The following is a 20,329-nucleotide window of genomic DNA, read 5'->3' as shown; positions in this document are numbered from 1 at the left end:
ACAACACCACAGTGGCAAATAAACACACACGACTCATTATAAACCGTCTTTACTGTGCAAATCATGTCATATCTAAAGGAATGGGGAAAGAAAATATCTAATTTGAAGGAAGGAAGGAAGAAACTTGCCAGTAAACTTTGACACTCAGCTGTGTCAGGGTAAGGTTAGAGAGAGAAAGAGAGAGGTTGATGACAGAAGTCTCTACAGCTGGCTCTAAGTCAGAACACGTGTGTGTGTGTGTGTGTGTGTGTGTGTCTGTATGCTTATGTGTGCGCATTTGGTGGTGGAGACAGGTGGTCTGCTCTGACATAGGTTGTCATAGTGACCAGAGTGTGCAATGTGTGAGTGTGTGAGACGTCCAGAACCCCCGCGGGACTCTTGTCTCTGTCAGAGCTAAACGTTGTAAACAACCGAGACGACGATGTCCGTGGACATCACAGTACAAAGAATTTGACCTATTGATCTCTAGCTCAGCGTTATGACCACTCTGGAAGGATCATACAGCCTACCTTAGCAGCTCTCTGACACCTGGCTCTATTGTCCTCAACTGATCTTACCAGAGAGGAGAGGAGAGGAACGGAAAGAGGGGAGGAGTACGTAGGAGAGGAGTAGGAGGAGGAGGAGAGGAGGGGAGGAGGAGGAGTAGGAGGAGGAGGAGAGGAGGAGGAGAAGAGGAGTAGGGGAGGAGGAGTAGGAGAGGAGTAGGAGAGGAGGAGGAGGAGAAGAGGAGAAGAGGAGGAGGAGGAGAGGAGAGCGTGTTGTTGACATTTGGTTTGTGTGCCTGCAGTTAAAACACAGTATACAGATGGGACTATGGGTTTCTCTCCCCCACAAACACAAAACACACAGTTTACTCTTTACTTGATCAAACAAACAAGTCTCTCCATCTCTCGCTGCCCCTCTCTCTCTTTCTCATGAATATATCTATATGTACATGAGTATCATACACATTTCAAGCCACACAAGACGTATTATATTATGTATTAATACCCCTTATAGATCATCCCTCCCTCCCTACCTCCCTCCATCCTGTGTCTGGCCTCTATGTGTTTGGCTGTCTCTCTCTGTCTAAGTGCAGCCTGAGTACAGTGTCTAAGTGCAGAGTGACAGACGTGTATTCAATCATCTAAGTGACTCACAGCACGGCTGAGTGGCTATGGAACAGCTGTGAACAAGAGGGGTCTCTCTCTCTCTCTCTCTCTCTCTCTCTCTCTCTCTCTCTCTCTCTCTCTCTCTCTCTCTCTCTCTCTCTCTCTCTCTCTCTCTCTCTCTCTCTCTCTCTCTCTCTCTCTCTCTCTCTCTCTCTCTCTCTCTCTCTCTCTCTCTCTCTCTCTCTCTCACACACACACACACACACACACACACACACACACACACACACACACACACACACACGAGCAGAGGCACTCGTTAAACGTGGAAAGCCACACGCCAATGCATTCCATACCGTACCCACATACATCTGAACATCACACACACACAGTCAGTCAGTCCCTTTGGGCCCACTGACAGTAGCAGAGAGGGACATTATTCATCTGTGTGTGGGTGTCTCGTCCTCACCTGTAGTCTGACAGATCTTAGACACACAATACTAGAAAGATTATCCCTGCCTCAGCCAAAACGCAACCCATTTACATCTTACAACTGTGTGTGTGGCACCATGCTGTTTTTATATACAAATGATACCTGCATGCTCATCTTTATTCACTGTCCTTCACTGAAAAGACAGAACAGCTCTCAGTGAAAAATGGACCGCAGAATGTGACTGAGGCACACACATTCACACAAATACAGCAATCCCCCTAAAGAAAGAACCGAAGGAAGAGATGGATGAACAAAGTGCATGTGTGTAGACCAGTGGAGGCTGTTGAGGGGAGGATGGCTCATAATAATGTCCGGAACGGAGAAAATGTAATGGCATCAAACACCTGGAAACCATGTGTTTAAAGTATTTGATACCATTCCACTAATTCCACTCCAGCCTTTACCACGAGCCTGTCCTCCACAATTAAGGTGCCACCGATCTCCTGTGCTGTAGGCTGTGGGGTTGGAGTTTACTAGAGCGCGTAGCCATGCTTAGCCTCAGAGCGCTAACAAACTCACTCACCTGGACCAACTAACATTTATAGGGCTAGGCTCACGCAATGGTGTATGTGTGTTGTGTTCCCCCTCAGGTTAGTGATGTGTGTGCGGGATGAAGACAGGAGAGGCGGTGGGATAGAGCATATGGATAGAGGCAGGCTGCTGCTGTGCTCAGCAGTTGAGACGCCGAGGACACGACCACGGCTATCTACAGGTAGGTGTACACACACACAGATGCAGCTGTTTTGCTCTGAGGGGCAGTTCCAGCATGACTTCACTCCTGAGTGGCGCAGTGGTCTAAGGCACTGCATTGCAGTGCTAGCTTTGCCACTAGAGATCCTGGTTCGAATCCAGGCTCTGTCGTAGCCGGCCGCGACCGGGAGACCCATGGGGCGGCGCACAATTGGCCCAGCGTCGTCCAGGGTAGGGGAGGGAATGGCCGGCAGGGATGTAGCTCAGTTGGTAGAGCATGGCGTTTGCAACGGCAGGGTTGTGGGTTCGATTCCCACAGGGGGACAGTATAAAAAAATAATAATATATGCACTCACTAACTGTAAGTCGCTCTGGATAAGAGCGTCTGCTAAATGACTAAAATGTAAATGTAAAATGTAATAACACGCTAACTAGTTCACCCCTCCCAAATCAGCCTTTTTAAAGACTATAGAAATCAGCCTTTTTCCTGTTAATCCATGTAGACAGAGGACTTCCGGGTGTGTTCTGTGTTGATCTGGCTTTGTAAGGAGAGTTCTTTGTTAAAGCACGATGTATGTTTGGTGAACACAATACTATTGCACACACTACACACGGTTGCTAAACCACAAGGAGAGAGTCTGTCTAAACTTATTTTGTGGTGGACAGTCTTTTGTGCTCCAATGTTTATATAAAATGCAGTATCTTAGAAAGCAGATGGGGATAATCAATATTTTTGGTTCTTCTCTATACTTGCTTAAACACATTTTAAAGACCTTCACTAAGAGAAATATACTCTAACACTATTAATATAACATCTAATAACTTTCCCTCCATTCATTTGTGGGTTCTGAAATGGCAAAGGTCAGATGCCCATTGTTATTTTTTGATGTGTGAACTCTTAGGTCTTTTCCCATAGTGTAGTGAATGACTGGCTCTTTATATCTACCAACACCACCGTTAAATGTCACATTAGGGGTCTCTGTCTCCATGTCTCCCTCTCTCTCCCTCTCTGTCTGCCTGTCTCTCTGTCAGCCTGTCTCTCTGTCAGCCTGTCTCTCTGTCAACCTGTCTCTCTGTCTGTCTCGCCTTCTGTCTCGCCGTCTGTCTCTCCGTCGGTCTCTTTGTCTCTTCTGTCTGTCTGTCTCTTCTGTCTGTCTGTCTCTCGGTCTGTCTGTCAGTCAGTCTCTTGGTCTCTCGGTCTTTCCGTCTGTCTGTCTGTCTGTCTGTCTGTCTGTCTGTCTGTCTGTCTGTCTGTCTGTCTGTCTGTCTGTCTGTCTGTCTGTCTGTCTGTCTGTCTGTCTGTCTGTCTGTCTGTCTGTCTCTTTGTCTGTCGGTCTCTTGGTCTCTTTGTCTGTCGGTCTCTTGGTCTCTTTGTCTGTCAGTCTCTCGGTCTCTTCTGTCTGTCTATTCTGTCTGTCTCTCTGTCGGTCTGTCTCTTCTGCCTGTCTGTCTCTTGGTCTCTTGGTCTGTCTGTCTGTCTCTCTGTCTGTTGGTCTCTCTGTCTGCCTGTCTCTCTGTCTGTCTGTCTCTCTCTCTCTCTGTCTGTCTGTCTCGCCGTCGGTATCGCCGTCTGTCTCTTTGTCTCTTCTGTCTGTCTGTCTGTCTGTCTCTCGGTCTGTCTGTCAGTCAGTCTCTTGGTCTCTCCGTCGGTCTCTCTGTCTGTCTATGTGTCTGTCTGTGTCTGTCTGTGGATCACTCTGTCTGTCTGTCTCGTCTGTCTCTGTCTGTCTGTCTCTGTCTGTCTGTCTCTTCTGTCTCTTTGTCTGTCGGTCTCTGTTGGTCTGTCGGACTCTTCTGTCTGTCCCTCTGTCTGTCTCGCCGTCTGTCTCTCCATCAGTCTCTTTGTCTCTTCTGCCGGCCTCTTCTTTCGGGCTCTTCTGTCAGTCTGTCTCTATGTCTCTGTCGGTCTCTGTCGGTCTGTCTCTTCTGTCTGTCTCATCTGTCTGTCTCGTATGTCTGTCTTGTCCATCTGTCTCTCAGTCTCTTCTGTCTGTCTCTTCGTCTGTCCCTCGGTCTGTCTCTGTTTGTCTTTCAGTCTGTCCCTCTGTCTGTCTGTCTGTCTGTCTGTCTGTCTGTCTGTCTGTCTGTCTGTCTGTCTGTCTCTTCTGTCTCTTCTGTCTGTCTGTCTCTTTTGTCTGTCTGTCTCATCTGTCTGTCTCTTCTGTCTGTCTGTCTGTCTCTTCTGTGTGTCTGTCTCTCGGTCTCTCCGTCGGTCTCTCCGTCGGTCTCTCCTTCAGTCTCTCCGTTGGTCTCAGTCGGTCTCGCGTCGGACTCTCCGTCTGTGTGTCTGTCTGTGTATGTCTGTCTCTTCTGTCTCTCCCGTTTGTCTGTCTGTATGTCTGCCTGCCTGTGTCTGTCTGTCGATCACTCTGTCTGTCAGTCCCGTCTGTCAATCTCGTCTGTCGGTCTCTCTGTCGGTCGGTCTGTCCGTCTTTTCTGTCTCTTCTGTCTGTCTGTCTGTCTCGTCTGTCTGTCTTTCGGTCAGTCTGTTGGTCTGTCTGTCGGTCTGTCTCTTCTGTCTGTCTGTCTCTTGGTCTGTCTCTCGGTCTGTCTGTCTCTTCTGTCTGTCTGTCTGTCTGTCTCTCTGTCTGTCTCGGTTTGTCTGTCAGTCAGTATCTTGGTCTCTCGGTCTCTCTGTCTGGCTCTCTGTCTGTCTGGCTCTCTGTCTGTCTGGCTCTCCGTCTGTCTGTCGGTCTCTTCTGTCGGTCTCTTCTGTCGGTCTCTTCTGTCTGTCTGATTCTTCTGTCTGTCTGTCTCTTCTGTCTGTCTCTTTGTCTGTCGGTCTCTCTGTCTCTTTGTCTGCCGGTCTCTCGGTCTCTGTCTGTCTGTCTGTCTGTCTGTCTGTCTGTCTGTCTGTCTGTCTGTCTGTCGGTCTCTTCTGTCTGTCTCTTCTGTCTGTCTCTTCTGTCTGTCTGTCTCTTGGTCTCTCGGTCTGTCTGTCTCTCTGTCTGTCTGGCCGTCTGTCTCTCCGTCGGTCTCTTTGTCTCTTCTGCCGGCCTCTTCTTTTGGTCTCTTCTGTCAGTCTGTCTCTATGTCTCTGTCGGTCTCTGTTGGTCTGTCTCTTCTGTCTGTCTCGTCTGTATGTCTCGTATGTCTGTCTTGTCCATCTGTCTCTCGGTCTCTTCTGTCTGTCTCTTCGTCTGTCCCTCAGTCTGTCTCTGTTTGTCTTTCAGTCTGTCCCTCTGTCTCTGTCTGTCTGTCTGTCTGTCTGTCTGTCTGTCTGTCTGTCTGTCTGTCTGTCTGTCTGTCTGTCTCTTTGTCTGTCTGTCTCTTTTGTCTGTCTGTCTCTTTTGTCTGTCTGTCTCTTCTGTCTGTCTGTCGGTCTCTTCTGTCTGTCTTGTCTCTTGGCCTCTCGGTCTGTGTGTCTGTCTCTCGGTCTCTCCGTCAGTCTCTTCGTCGGTCTCTCCTTCAGTCTCTCCATTGGTCTCAGTCGGTCTCGCCGTTGGACTCTCCGTCTGTGTGTCTGTCTGTGTCTGTCTGTCTCTTCTGTCTGTCTCTTCTGTCTGTCCCGTTTGTCTGTCTGTATGTCTGCCTGCCTGTGTCTGTCTGTCGGTCACTCTGTCTGTCAGTCCCGTCTGTCAATCTCATCTGTCGGTCTCTCTGTCGGTCAGTCTGTCCGTCTTTTCTGTCTTTTCTGTCTGTCTGTCTCATCTGTATGTCTCTCGGTCAGTCTGTTGGTCTGTCTGTCGGGCTGCCTCTTCTGTCTGTCTGTCTCTTGGTCTGTCTCTCGGTCTGTCTGTCTCTTCTGTCTGTCTGTTTCTTCTGTATGTCTGTCTCTTCTGTCTATCTGTCTGTCTGTCTGTCTGTCTGTCTGTCTGTCTCGGTTTGTCTGTCAGTCAGTCTCTTGGTCTCTCGGTCTCTCTGTCTGGCTCTCTGTCTGTCTGGCTCTCTGTCTGTATGGCTCTCTGTCTGTCTGGCTCTCTGTCTGTCGGTCTCTTCTGTCGGTCTCTTCTGTCTGTCACTTCTGTCTGTCTGTCTCTTCTGTCTGTCTCGTCTGTCTCTGTCTGTCGGTCTCTCTGTCTCTGTCTGTCGGTCTCTCTGTCTCTTTGTCTGTCGGTCTCTCTGTCTCTCGGTCTCTTTGTCTGTCGGTCTCTGTCTGTCTGTCTGTCTCTTTGTCTCTCTGTCTGTCTGTCTGTCTGTCTCGCCGTCTGTCCCTCCGTTGGTCTCTTTGTCTCTCCTGTCGGCCTCTTCTGTTGGTATCTTCTGTCTGTCGGTATCTTCTGTCTGTCTGTCTCTTCTGTCTGTATCTCCGTCTGTCCCTCAGTCTGTCTGTCGGTCTGTCTCTTCTGTCTGTCTGTCTCTTGGCCTCTCGGTCTGTGTGTCTGTCTCTCGGACCGTCTGTCTGTCTCTCGGTCTCTCCGTCAGTCTCTCCGTTGGTCTCTCAGTCAGTCTCGCCGTCTGTGCGTCTGTCTGTCTGTCTCGTCTGTCTGTCTGCCCGTGTCTGTCTGTCGGTCACTCTGTCTGTCGGTCTTGTCTGTCGATCTCGTCTGTCGGTCGGTCTGTCCGTCTCTTCTGTCTGTCTGTCTCTTCTGTCTGTCTCTTGGTCTGTCTGTCGGTCTGTCTGTCTCTTCTGTCTGTCTCGTCTGTCTGTGTCTCTTCTGTCTGTCTGTCTGTCTCCCGGTCTGTCAGTCAGTCTCTTGGTCTCTCGATCTCTCGGTCTGTCTCTCTGTCTGTCTCTCTGTGGGTCACTCTGTGTCTGTCTCGTCTGTTGGTCTCGTCTGTCGGTCTCGTCTGTCGGTCGGTTTCTCTGTCGGTCGGTCTGTCTGTCTCACGGTCACTTCTGTCTGTCTGTCTCTTTTGTCTGTCTGTCTCATATGTCTGTCTGTCTCTTCTGTCTGTCTCTTCTGTCTGTCTGTGTCTGTCTCTTCTGTCTGTGTGTGTGTGTGTGTGATGATATTGTAAACAGATTATGGTGTTGTCAGAACAGCATGAAGTCCTGATGAACCAGGTTAGATCACAGTGGGGGCTATATGGCACTCCCACAACAAACCAAGCCAGGTAATACTGTACACTACAGTAGAGTACCCATAAACACTGAATGAATATATTGAAAATGGACCAGTACAAATTCAACCACTGCTTTTACCTTTTAGCGACAGAAGTGCCGTTTTACGCAGAAGGGGCAGGCATACTGATGAAACTACATTGGCGCGCAAATAAACCACCCCTACCCTCCGTTCTTTTGGCGAATGTACAGTCACTGGAGAAGAAACTGGAAGAGCTCTGTTCGAGACTATCCTATCAACGGGACCTGAAGAACTTTAATATCCTATGTTTCTCTGAGTCATGGCTGAACAAGGACATGGATAATATACATCTAGCTGGTTTTACTATGCATCGTCAAGACCGTACGGCAGTGTCAGGTAAGTTTAGGGGGGAGGGGTGTGTCTCTTTGTTAACAACAGCTGGTGTGCGATCTCTAATGTTAAGGAAGTGTCAAGATTTTGCTCGCCTGAGTTAGAATACTTAATGATAAGCTGCAGACCACACTACTAACCAAGAGAGGTTTCATCTATATTTTTTGTAGCTGTCTATTTATCACCACAAACTGATGTTGGCATTAAGACCACACTCAACAAGCGGTCTGTCTCGTCTGTCGGTCTCTCTGTCGGTCGGTCTCTCGGTCTGTCTGTCTCTCTGTCTGTCTGTATGTCTGTCTCGTCTGTCGGTCTCTCTGGCGGTCGGTCTCTCTGTCAGTCGGTCTATCGGTCAGTCTGTCTCTCGGTCTCTTCTGTCAGTCTGTCTCTTGTCTGTCTGTCACTTTTGTCTGTCTCTTCTGTCTGTCTCTTCTGTCTGTCTGTCTCTTCTGTCTCTTTGTATGTCGGTCTCTCGGTCTCTGTCTGTCTCTTCTGTTGGTCTGTCTCTTCTGTCTGTCTCTTGGTCTGTCTGTTTCTCGGTCTGTTGGTCTGTCTGTCAATCTGTCTGTCTCTTCTGTCTCTCTTCTGTCTGTCTGTCTCTTCTGTCTCTTTGTATGTCGGTCTCTCGGTCTCTGTCTGTCTCTTCTGTTGGTCTGTCTCTTCTGTCTGTCTCTTGGTCTGTTTGTTTCTCGGTCTGTTTTTCTGTCTGTCAATCTGTCTGTCTCTTCTGTCTCTCTTCTGTCTGTCTGTCTCTTCTGTCTCTTTGTATGTCGGTCTCTCGGTCGCTGTCTGTCTCTTCTGTTGGTCTGTCTCTTCTGTCTTTCTCTTGGTCTCGCGGTCTGTCTGTTTCTCGGTCTGTTGGTCTGTCTGTCAATCTGTCTGTCTCTTCTGTCTCTCTTCTGTCCGTCTGTCTCTTCTGTCTGTCTCTTCTGTCTGTCTCGTCTGTCTGTCTGTCTCTTGGTCTCTCTGTCTGTCGGTCTCTCCGTCGGTCTTTCCGTCGGTCTCTCCATCGGTCTCTCTGTCTGTGTGTGTCTGTCGGTCTCTTCTGTCTGTCTCTTCTGTCGGTCTCTCTGTCTGTCTCGTCTGTCGGTCTCTGTCTGTCTGTCGGTTACTCTGTCTGTATGTCGCTCACTATGTCTGTCTGTCGGTCACTATGTCTGTCTCTTCTGTCTGTCTCATATGTCTCTTCTGTCTCTCTCTCTCTCTCGCTCTCTCTGTCGGTCAGTCTGTATGTCGGTCTGTCTGTCTATCTCTTCTGTCTGTCTCTCCGTCGGTCTCTCAATATGTATGTCTGTCTGTCTGTCTGTCTGTCTGTCTGTCTCTCCGTCGATCTCTCAATCTGTCTGTCTGTCTGTCTGTCTGTCTTTCTGTCTCTCTCTCTCTCTCTCTCTCTCAGTCTGTCTGTCTCTTCTGTCTGTCTATCTCTTCTGTCTGTCTATCTCTTCTGTCTGTCTATCTCTTCTGTCTGTCTCTCGGTCTGTCTGTCTCTCGGTCTGGCTCTCCGTCGGTCTCTCAATATGTCTGTGTCTGTCGGTCACTCTGTCTGTCTGTCTGTCTGTCTGTCTGGTCTGTCTCTTCTGTCTGTCTGTCTGTCTGTCTGTCTGTCTGTCTGTCTGTCTGTATGTCTGTCTGTCTGTCTGTCTGTCTGTCTGTCTGTCTGTCTGTCTGTCTGTCTCTTCTGTCTCGCTCTCTCTCTGTCTCGCTCTCTCTCTCTCGTATGTGTCTTACACAAACCCATTATTAACGTTCAAACACTCTCTATCTTAGCTCTCTGGCTCTAAGCGATGTCCAGCCCCCTGTTTCTGTTTCCTCACTCCAGAAGGAAAAGTGCATATTATTTACTCAGCTCCCGTCAACATGCCAGTGCTGTGTGCGCACATTGTGCACACACACACACACACACACACACACACACACACACACACACACACACACACACACACACACACACACACACACACACACACACACACACACACACACACACACACACACACACACACACACACACACACACACACACACACACACACACACACACCCCTCCCACCAGCGTTTGACAATCGGCCCTGATGTGTCATTAAAAAATATCACAGGTTCCGGGGGAGCAATTTCCACTGCACTCTTTTTCCAAATGGCAGGAGAGAGGGAGGGAGGGAGAGAGGAAAGGTGAAAATTAGCTTGTGGTGAGCAGAGCTTGTCAACTCAAACGCTGGGGTCAGTTTCTCTTGTGGAAAGAATCTCTCTCTCCTCCTTCACGCCCTCTCCTCTACTCCCTAATCTCTCATTCCCTCCTCTCCTCTTCACTCCTCTCCTCCCCTTCACTCCTCTCCCCTCCTTCACTCCTCTCCTCTCCCCTCCACTCCTCTCCTCTCCCCTCCTTCACTCCTCTCCTCTCCTTCACTCCACTCCACTCCACTCCTCTCCTCTCCTTCTCTCCTCTCCCTCCTCTCCTCTCCTCTTCTCTCTCTAGCAGCAGTAGTCTCAGTGTGTATATCTGTCACACATGGCCCAGAGATTTGAGACTGGCCCTGAGCTCCATCACAGCTCCACTCCTATAATGTCATGGCACACAGAAGAGAGAGCACCACTGAATATCTGATTCCTACTGAGCACAGGGTCACTGGGGCCCCTCTCCTCTCTGCCCTCTCCTTTCACTGTCTCGCTCTCCTTCTCCCTCTCTCGGTCTCTTTAAATGTCACCTTTGGGAATGTGTTATTGTAAGTAAACAAAACCAGAGACCCAAGTCTAAAGCTGTGACCCAAAAGGAATCAGCCGCAAATAGGAAGGAGCAGCAACTCACCAATGGGTCCTGACCCTCCATTTGAGAAACCGCTGACTGCTATAAGGTATTAGTTTTATCTCTGACTTAGCAACAAGGATGCAGAGAAGAAGGGAGGAAAGGAGGAATAGGAGAGGACTGCAGGTGAAATGTCTGTCCATTTCTCTTTCCCCTCGTTTCCCTGCCATGCTCTGATTCGCTGTTCTCTCCTGTCCAATAGGCTGTGAGATTAATGCTGAGCTGAGCTGAACGGAAGTGAACTGGTCAAAGCCTTTCTGACTGACTTTGATCCTCAGAAGAACAGAGGTCCTTGTGTGTGTGTGTGTGAAACTGTCTCAAACACACACCAAAACCATTACCCCCTACAGTACGTCCTAGTTTCATTATTGTGCTGATCACATCCCTGTATCCGTTATTCTACACCAGAATCCCTCATATCTTTGACAAAAGCTCAGAAAAGGACAACATAAGTTGAAAGCTGGTGCTGTGTAGAGACAGAAACACTCAGTTGTGTATGTTCCCAGGAAAGTCCTACCATCATCCTCTAGTCCATTTGAAGTCCCTTTAGCTATTTTTATAACCACACTACCTCCGCTAGACATTAAAAAGCTGCTAAATACTGTCACTTCTCTGCCCTGCACCTGAAAAACGAGGCACCTGTAAAATGAGGGAGACTCGTACTTAGGTTTTTATTTAAAGAAATAGGGTACTGATCATGTCCAATGATGACAATATCCGCAAGAGGGAATCAGCTTGCTGTCGGTAGGTTTAATTTACAATCAATACCTGTGATACAGTGTGAACATTCTTAGTGAACCCACTGTGCAGGCAGCTTCCCTTTATCTGCAGTTGATTGAATTGGGGTTTTGGTCTGTCTTTAAAGGAAATTATAATGCAATCAGATCATATCTTAGCCCTGAGATATGTATTGTCCACTTAGTCTGGGTACCAGTCTTCTTAGCTAACATTCCACTCCTTCCCTCTCCTGAGTGGAATGTTAGCTAAGAAGACTAGCAGAACAGAGACGGCAAACAGGCTTGTGTCCACTAGATCACACTCAGTGTTAGAGAGTAGTGAACTACATGTAATTCAACTAGTAATTAACTACATTTTGCAGTATCTTGGTGGTAGTTGAACTCAATTCAAATATTGGTAGTGTTTTCAGTAGTTCATAACTTTTTTGCCATGTAGTGGTGTACAGCACACTACTTTTAAATTTTTTATTCAATTCCTTTCTTTTTCGGCATCAGACCTGCCTAATGCTCACTAATTTTTGTGTTGAATATGATACATTACACATGTCTGTTAACATATGACTACAGAGTGATCTGTTTTTTCAATTTGTATTCTATAACAATTAAGATTTAGATATATTTTTTTCACTAAGTAGTTTGGACGTAGTGAACTACTTTTTCAAAGTAACTTTACTTAAGTAAAATATATACTGTATTTCTTAATGGTAGCTTTAGTGTAGCTTAAATTCTTCCAGTGTGAAGTAATTGCTATCTTGGTAAACTATATTTTCAGAGTAGCTTCCCCAACACTGGTCACTCTTCAACAAATAAGACTGGTGGTCGATACGTCTCAGGGTCAGTACATCACATCAATGAATATGGAAGAAGAGAACATGGATTGGAGAGCTCACCGCAGGATACAAACCTTTATGGATCCAATACTAACTCTGAAACCCAAATCTATGTGTAGCAGAAACATTGCACAAGATTAATGTGAGTGTGAGTCCTGATTTAAGGTTTGAGCTGCTGTGTGTGTGAGCTTGTATCTTTCTGTGTGTGTGTGTGTGTGTGTGTGATGATATTGTAAACAGATGATGGTGTTGTCAGAACAGCATGAAGTACTGATTAACCAGGTTAGATCACAGTGGGGGCTATATGGCACTCCCACAACAAACCAAGCCAGGCCATACTGTACACTACAGTAGAGTACCCATAAACACTGAATGAACATGTTGAAAATGGACCAGTACAAATTCAACTACTGCTTTTATCTTTTAGCGACAGAAGTGCCGTTTTACGCAGAAGGGGCAGGCATACTGATGAAACTACATTGGCACGCAAATAAACCGCCCCTACCCTCCGTTCTTTTGGCGAATGTACAGTCACTGGAGAAGAAACTGGAAGAGCTCTGTTCGAGACTATCCTATCAACGGGACCTGAAGAACTTGAATATCCTATGTTTCTCTGAGTCATGGCTGAACAAGGACATGGATAATATACATCTAGCTGGTTTTATTATGCATCGTCAAGACCGTACGGCAGTGTCAGGTAGGTTTAGGGGGGAGGGGGGTGTCTCTTTGTTAACAACAGCTGGTGTGCGATCTCTAACGTTAAGGAAGTGTCAAGGTTTTGCTCGCCTGAGTTAGAATACTTAATGATAAGCTGCAGACCACACTACTTACAAAGAGAGTTTTCATCTATATTTTTTGTAGCTGTCTATTTATCACCACAAACTGATGCTGGCATTAAGACTACACTCAACGAGCTGTAGAGGGTCATAAGCAAACAAGAAAAGACACATCCAGAGGCAGCGCTCCTAGTGGCTGGTGATTTTAATGCAGTGAAACTGAAATCCGTTTTACAGACTTTTTACCAGCATGTCACCTGTGCAACCAGAGGCGACAAAACTCCAGACCACACACAAACACATACAAAACTCTTCCCCGCCCTCCCTTTGGCAAATCTGACCATAACTTTATCCTCCTAATTCCTGCTTACAAGCAAAAACTCAAACAGGAAGTACCAGTGAAGTGCTCAATACGGAAGTGGTCCGATGAAGCGGAAGCTAAACTACAGGACTGTTTCGCTAGCACAGATTGGAATATGTTCTGGGATTCATCTGATGGCATTGAGTTTACCACATCAGTCACCGGCTTCATTAATAAGTGCATCGACAACGTCGTCCCCACTGTGACCGTATGTACATATCCCAACCAGAAGCCATGGATTACAGGCAATATCTGCACTGAGCTAAAGGCTAGAGCTGCCGCTTTCAAGGAGAGAGACACTATTCCGGACGCTTATAAGAAATCCCGCTACGACCTCCGACGAGCCATCAAACAGGCAAAGCGTCAATACAGGACTAAGATCGAATCCTACTCTGACGCTGGTCGGATGTGGCAGGGCTTGCAAACTATCGCAGATTACAAAGGGAAACCCAGCCGTGAGCTACCAGACGAGCTAAACACCTTCTATGCTTGCTTTGAGGCAAGCAACACTGAACCATGCATCTTTTTTTATTTAGCCTTTCTTTAACTAGGCAAGTCAGTTAAGAACAAATTCTTATTTACAATGACGGCCTACCAAAAGACAAAAGGCCTCCAGCGGGAACGGGGGCTGGGATTAAAAATAAATATATAGGACAAAACACGCATCACGACAAGAGAGACACCACAACACTACATAAAGAGAGACCTAAGACAACAACATAGCATGGCAGCAACACATGACAACACAACATGGCAGCAGCACAACATGGTAGCAGCACAAAACATGGTACAAACATTATTGGGCACAGACAACAGCACAAAGGCAAGATGGTAGAGACAACAATACATCACGCGAAGCAGCCACAACTGTCAGTAAGAGTGTCCATGATTGAGTCTTTGAATTAAGAGATGGAGATAAAACTGTCCAGTTTGAGTGTTTTTTGCAGCTCGTTCCAGTCGCTAGCTGCAGCGAACTGAACAGAGGAGCGACCCAAGCATGTGTGTGCTTTGGGGTCCTTTAATAGAATGTGACTGGCAGAACGGATGTTGTATGTGGAGGATGAGGGCTGCAGTAGGTATCTCAGATACGGGGGAGTGAGGCCTAAGAGGGTTTTATAAATAAGCATCAAACAGTGGGTCTTGCGACGGGTATACAGAGATGACCAGTTTACAGAGGACTATAGAGTGTAGTGATGTGTCCTATAAAGAGCATTGGTGGCAAATCTTATGGCCAAATGGTAAAGAACATCTAGCCGCTCGAGAGCACCCTTACCTGCCGATCTATAAATTACATCTCCGTAATCTAGCATGGGTAGGATGGTCATCTGAATCAGGGTTAGTTTGGCAGCTGGGGTGAAAGAGGAGCGATTATGATACAGGAAACCAAGTCTAGATTTAACCTTAGCCTGCAGCTTTGATATGTGCTGAGAGAAGGACAGTGTACCATCTAGCCATACTCCCAAGTACTTGTATGAGGTGACTACCTCAAGCACTAAACCCTCAGAGGTAGTAATCACACCGATGGGGAGAGGGGCATTCTTCTTACCAAACCACATTACCTTTGTTTTGGAGGTGTTCAGAACAAGGAGAAAGCTTGTTGGACACTAAGAAAGCTTTGTTGTAGAGCATTTAACACAAAATCCAATATGAGAGCACCAGCTGTTCCGGACGACTGTGTGATCTCGCTCTCCGTAGGCGATGTGAGCAAGACCTTTAAACAGGTTAACATTCATAAGGCTGTGGGGCCAGACGGATTACCAGGAAGCGTACTCAGAGCATGCGCTGACCAGCTGGCAAGTGTCTTCACTGACATTTTCAACCTCTCCCTGGTCCAGTCTAATACCTACATGCTTCAAGCAAACCACCATAGTCACTGTGCCCAAGAACACCAAGGTAACTTGTCTAAATAAATATTGCGCCCTAGCACTCACATCTGTAGCCATGAAATGCTTTGAAAGGCTGGTCATGGCTCACATCAACACCATCATCCCAGACACCCTAGACCCACTCCAATTCGCATACCGCCACAACAGATCCACAGATGACGCTCTCTATTGCACTCCACACTGCCCTCTCCCATCTGGATAATAGGAACATGTATGTGAGAATGCTGTTCATTGACTACAGCTCAGCGTTCAACACCATAGTGCCCCCCAAGCTCAGGACCCTGGGACTAAACACTTCTCTCTGCAACTGGACCCTGGACTTCCTGGCGGGCCCAGGTGTTGAGGGTATCAACACATCCGCCACGCTGACCCTCAACACAGGGGCCCCTCAGAGGTGTGTGCTTAGTACCTTCCTGTACTCCCTGTTCACCCACTACTGCGTGGCCACGCACAACTCCAACATAATCATTACGTTTGCTGATGACACGACGGTGGTAGGCCTGATCACAGATGATGATGAGACAGCCTATAGGGAGGAGGTCAGTGACCTGGCAGTGTGGTGCCAGGACAAAAACCTCTTCCTCAACGTCAGCAAGACAAAGGAGCTGATTGTGGACTACAGGAAATGGAGCACCGAGCACCCCCCCATTCACATCGATGGGGCTGTAGTAAAGCGGATCGAGAGCTTCAAGTTCCTCTGCGTCCAAACACACCAACAAAGTCGTGAAGATGGCACGACAATGCCTCTTCCCCCTCAGGAGGCTGAAAAGATTTGGCATGGGCCCTCAGATCCTCAAAGTTCTACAGCTGCACCATTGAGAGCATATTGACTGGCTGCCTCACCGCTTGGTATGGCAACTGCTTGGCACCCGACCGCAAGGCGCTACAGATGGTGGTGCGGACAGCCCAGTACATAACTGGGGCCGAGCTCCCTGCCATCCAGAAACTCTATACCAGGCGGTGTCAGAGCAAGGACAAGAAAAAAAGACCCCAGCCACCCAAGCCATAGACCACGGATCATCAACTAGATTCAGCCGCGGACCGATATTTTCTTGAATGGATAGACTGCAAAGTGACCGCAAGAAGCCCCAACAGATATAACGTTGAACTAAAACATAATAATTTCAAACCTTGCTTACATTTGTATACGATCACATATCTCTCTCTTATGTGTGGGAATTCTTTGTAACAGATTTCCAAATTAAAATCACTTGGAGCTGATTTGCTGGTGTTTTTACAGTCCAACAATAAAAATAATGCCACACACACTTTCACAATCTTCACATATGCTGCTGCTACTCTGTTTATTATCTATCCTGATTGCCTAGTCACTTTTACCCCTACCAACATGTCCCTATTGCCTCAACTACCTCGTACCCCTGTACATTGACTCGGTACTAGCACTCCTCGTTATTAGTATTTATTGTGTTACTATTTTCAATTTTTATTTGCAAATGTTCTTACTTTTTAACTCTGCATCGTTGGGAAAGATCTAGTAAGTAAGCATTTCACGCTAAAGTCTACACCTGTTGTATTCGGCGCATGTGAGAAATAACATTTGATTTGAACCACTCCCTCCCACCCCCCTCTCTCTCCTCCCTGCCTTACCTGTACTCTGGAGGTGGGGTCTCGTTTGATCCACTTGATGGCGGTCTCGTAGACCAGTTCCTCAGTCTTGGTATTGAGGCTGTCATTAGACAAGTAGGCCACCAGGTCCTCCTTAGATACATTCAGAATCTCCTCCTGACCGGCTGCCTAGAGCACAAAGGGTTGAAACTTGATTGGGATAAACATCCTGGGGTACATGCACTGTTTTTATCATATGTGGTATTTTTTATGAACATCTTATAAATTCATTCATGCATGTATGCATTTATTCATGCATGTATTCATTAATGCAGTTATCCATCCACCCATCCATCGATCTGTTCATTCAGTACATTCACCTACCTCAGGGAAGTTCTGGAGTGCAAAGGCTTTGGCCATGTTGTGGAGCTCTGTACATCTCATCGCCTCAGCCATGCCCAGCACACCTAGACAGTTCCCTGCCGTTAGCTGTTTCTCTGCAGAGAGAGAGGAGAGAGAGAGAGAGAAAAGGTGGGGAAAGCAGAGGGGAGAGAGAGAGGAGAGGGTGAGAGAAAGAGAGAGAGGAGAGGGGGAGAGAGAGAGGAAAAACGGGGAGAGATGGAGAGAGAGATTGTCATTCATACATCCATTAAAAAGTAAGGGGGGGGGGGGGGTGGAGAGGGGAGAGCTGTGGTCTATCTGTGTGTATATCTGGGGCTGGGGAGAGAGTGTAATAACTCTAACAGCTCCAGGGACAAACAACAAGGGGAATCGATCGCTAGGAGCCCACTGAGCAGGGCCAGGAGACTGGGAAGGCATAGCAGGGATTAGTACAGCAGGTAAATACCTTTCACACACACACACACACACACACACATACAGAAACACATAAACACGCACACACAAAGCCCTGGGCTGGGGCCCACAGTGAGAGGCCTGATCAAATGAGACATTGGTACTGACCACCACCAGATCTCCCATCTATAAGCACAGAGCAGTATGTAGGTATGTGTGTGTGTGTATGCCACTTCATTAAAGCCATTAGATGCAGTTTCTCATTGCGAACTGACCTTTATTACAGGCGACAATTGTAGTACTCATCACTGCATTCTCTACCAGAAAGTTTGTTGGTCCTCTTTGATGTCACGTAGGTTGATACATTGCTAAGTTTTCATTTATAAAGCCCTTTTACAAAAAGTCCTACTGTACTGAACGTCATTACTAAGCTTTAGACATACAAGTTACCACACCCAGTCTCAGGGATGACTAACTCTTGAAATTCCTTTGGTCATTACTGAATTAGGTAAATCAGCTTTTAGTTTTCTTGCACCTTATTTGTGGAACAATCTTCAAAATGTTCTTAAATGTGATGTTCTGGTGCCTCTAGGGCAATTCAGAAAGCTGATTGAGGACCTTATTACTGATGAGAAAAAATATGTATGTACTCAATAACTGTAAGTCGCTCTGGATAAGATTCTTATTTGGTTTGATCTTAATTGATTCCACAGGTACCATTCATTCAGGTTCATTTGTGTGGGTGTGAGGAGAGTCTGTGCAGTATCCATCTGTTATTATATGGTGTGTGTGTGTGTGTGTGTGTGTGTGTGTGTGTGTGTGTGTGTGTGTGTGTGTGTTGTGTGTGTGTGTGTGTGTGTGTGTGTGTGTGTGTGTGTGTGTGTGTGTGTGTGTGTGTGTGTGTGTGTTGCATGGTGTGCTATATCTCAGAAACTCAGTGGAGCAGATTGCAGACATGGTGAATAAAGGAGTTTTATTCCAGGCTCTGGAAGGTTCCATAGCCGCCGGCTGTAAATCCTCCCACTTGTTTCATTTCTTGTGACTTGATGTTGTTCTAATATGATGGACAAAATAATATGTTATAAGTCACCCGGGTGTATTGAGGTGTGTTTTGTCACACTAAAAAATCTGATAAACTCAATGCACCATGGCCAAACTAGGCCAAGTTAATTTCTTCCACATCTCTTCAGTACATTTGTTACGAACTTCAATATCTCTGACATTATATAAATGTCTTTGTTCCAAGGTTATACACTGCACCAGTATTATATGTCTCTATTCTAACATGCTCAAATGTCATGAATCATGTTCAGGCAGAATAGACTGACATTCTGATGAAGTCTCTGACTACACTACAAATGATTTCCCTGTTTTTCACAAGTCCATATCGCCGGACTGGGGCCACAGTGAGAGGCCTGATCAAATGAAACATTGGTACCAACCACCACCAGATCTCCCATCTTCTCACCCATCTACACACAATACCCCATAATGACAAATTGCTAGACAACCATTTTCAGGTCTTGCCATAGGTTTTCAAGTAGATTTAAGTCAAAACTGTAATGCGGTCACTCAGGAACATTCACTGTCTTCTTGGTAAGCAATTCCAGTGTAGATTTGGTCTGGTGTTTTAGGTTATTGTCCTGCTGAAAGGTGAATTCATATCCCAGTGCCTGGTGGGAAGCAGACTGAACCAAGTTTTCCTCTAGGATTTTGCCTGTGCTTAGTTCCATTCCATTTCTTTTTTATCCTGAAAAACTGCCCAGTCCTTAACAATGACAAGCGTACCCATAATATGATACAGCCACCACTAAATTGAACATATGGAGAGTGGTACTCAGTCATGTGTTGTATTGGATTTGCCCCAAACAGAACACCTTGTATCCAGGATACAATTTTTATTGTTTTGCCAAATGTTTTGCAGTATTACTTTAGAGCCTTGTTGAAAAACAGGATGCATGTTTTGGAATATATTTATTCTGTACAGGCTTCCTTTTTTTCACTCTGTCAATTAGGTTAGTATTGTGGAGTAAGTGCAATGTTGTTGATCCATCCTCAGTTTTCTCTTATCACAGCCATTAAACTCTGTAACTGTTTTAAATTCACCATTGGCTTCATGGTGAAATCTGAGGGGTTTCCTTCCTCTCCGGAAACTGAGTTAGGAAGGATGCCTGTATCTTTGTAGTGAGTAGGTGTATTGATACACCATCCAAAGTTTAATTAATAACTTCACCCTGCTCAAAGGGATATTTAAAGTCAGATTTTTTTTTTACCCATCTACCAATAGGTACCCTTCTTTATGAGGCATTGGAAAACCTCCCTGGTCTTTGTGGTTGAATCTGTGTTTGAAATTCACCGCTCGACTGAGGGACCTTACTGATAATTGTATGTGTGGGGTATAGAGATGAGGTAGTCATTCCAAAATCATGTTAAACACTATTATTGCACACAGAGTGAGTCCATGCAACTTATTATGTGACTTGTTAAGCTAAGTTTTACTCCTGAACTTATTTAGGCTTGCCTTAATAAAGGGGTTGAATACTTATTGACTCAAGCCATTTCAGCTTTTCATTTGTTATACATTTGTAAAATAAAATAAAAATGGTATTGTGTGCAGGTCAGTGACAAAATATCTAAATATAATCCATTTTAAATTCAGGCTGTAACACAACAAAATGCAGAAAAAGTAAAGGTGTGTGAATACTTTCTGAAGGCAATGTGTGTGTGTGTGTGTGTGTGTGTGTGTGTGTGTGTGTGTACCTGCTGCCTATACAAATATCACCAGGAAAGGTGTCTGTTAAAGTCTAAAGTTAACTCAGTGTGTTGAAACTGAATAGGAAAACAAAGCCTTCTGAAACTAATATAACTGTAGTCTGTTAATGTGGAGTTTGATTGAGCAGATGTGTTTTTACTGTTTCTGAGAGAGAGAGGTCTCAAGGGGTGTGAG

General features: G+C 46.3%; 1 pseudogene across 1 annotated transcript in view; it reads right to left on the bottom strand.

The window, feature by feature from the left end:
- Positions 1–20,329, bottom strand: part of LOC311108205 (kelch-like protein 29) — a 208,891-nt pseudogene that overhangs the window by 67,664 nt on the left and 120,898 nt on the right. The window contains exons 6-7 of the transcript in view: positions 16,972–17,084; positions 16,630–16,776 (exon numbers count right to left, since the gene is read on the bottom strand). The product of the transcript in view is annotated as a kelch-like protein 29 (transcript). The remainder of the gene's footprint in view (positions 1–16,629; positions 16,777–16,971; positions 17,085–20,329) is intronic.

The sequence above is a fragment of the Coregonus lavaretus genome, assembly GCF_964263955.1.
Source record: "Coregonus lavaretus genome assembly, chromosome: 33".
In the NCBI taxonomy this organism is placed as follows: Eukaryota; Metazoa; Chordata; class Actinopteri; order Salmoniformes; family Salmonidae; genus Coregonus; species Coregonus lavaretus.
This window is presented reverse-complemented; position numbering and strand designations above follow the sequence as displayed.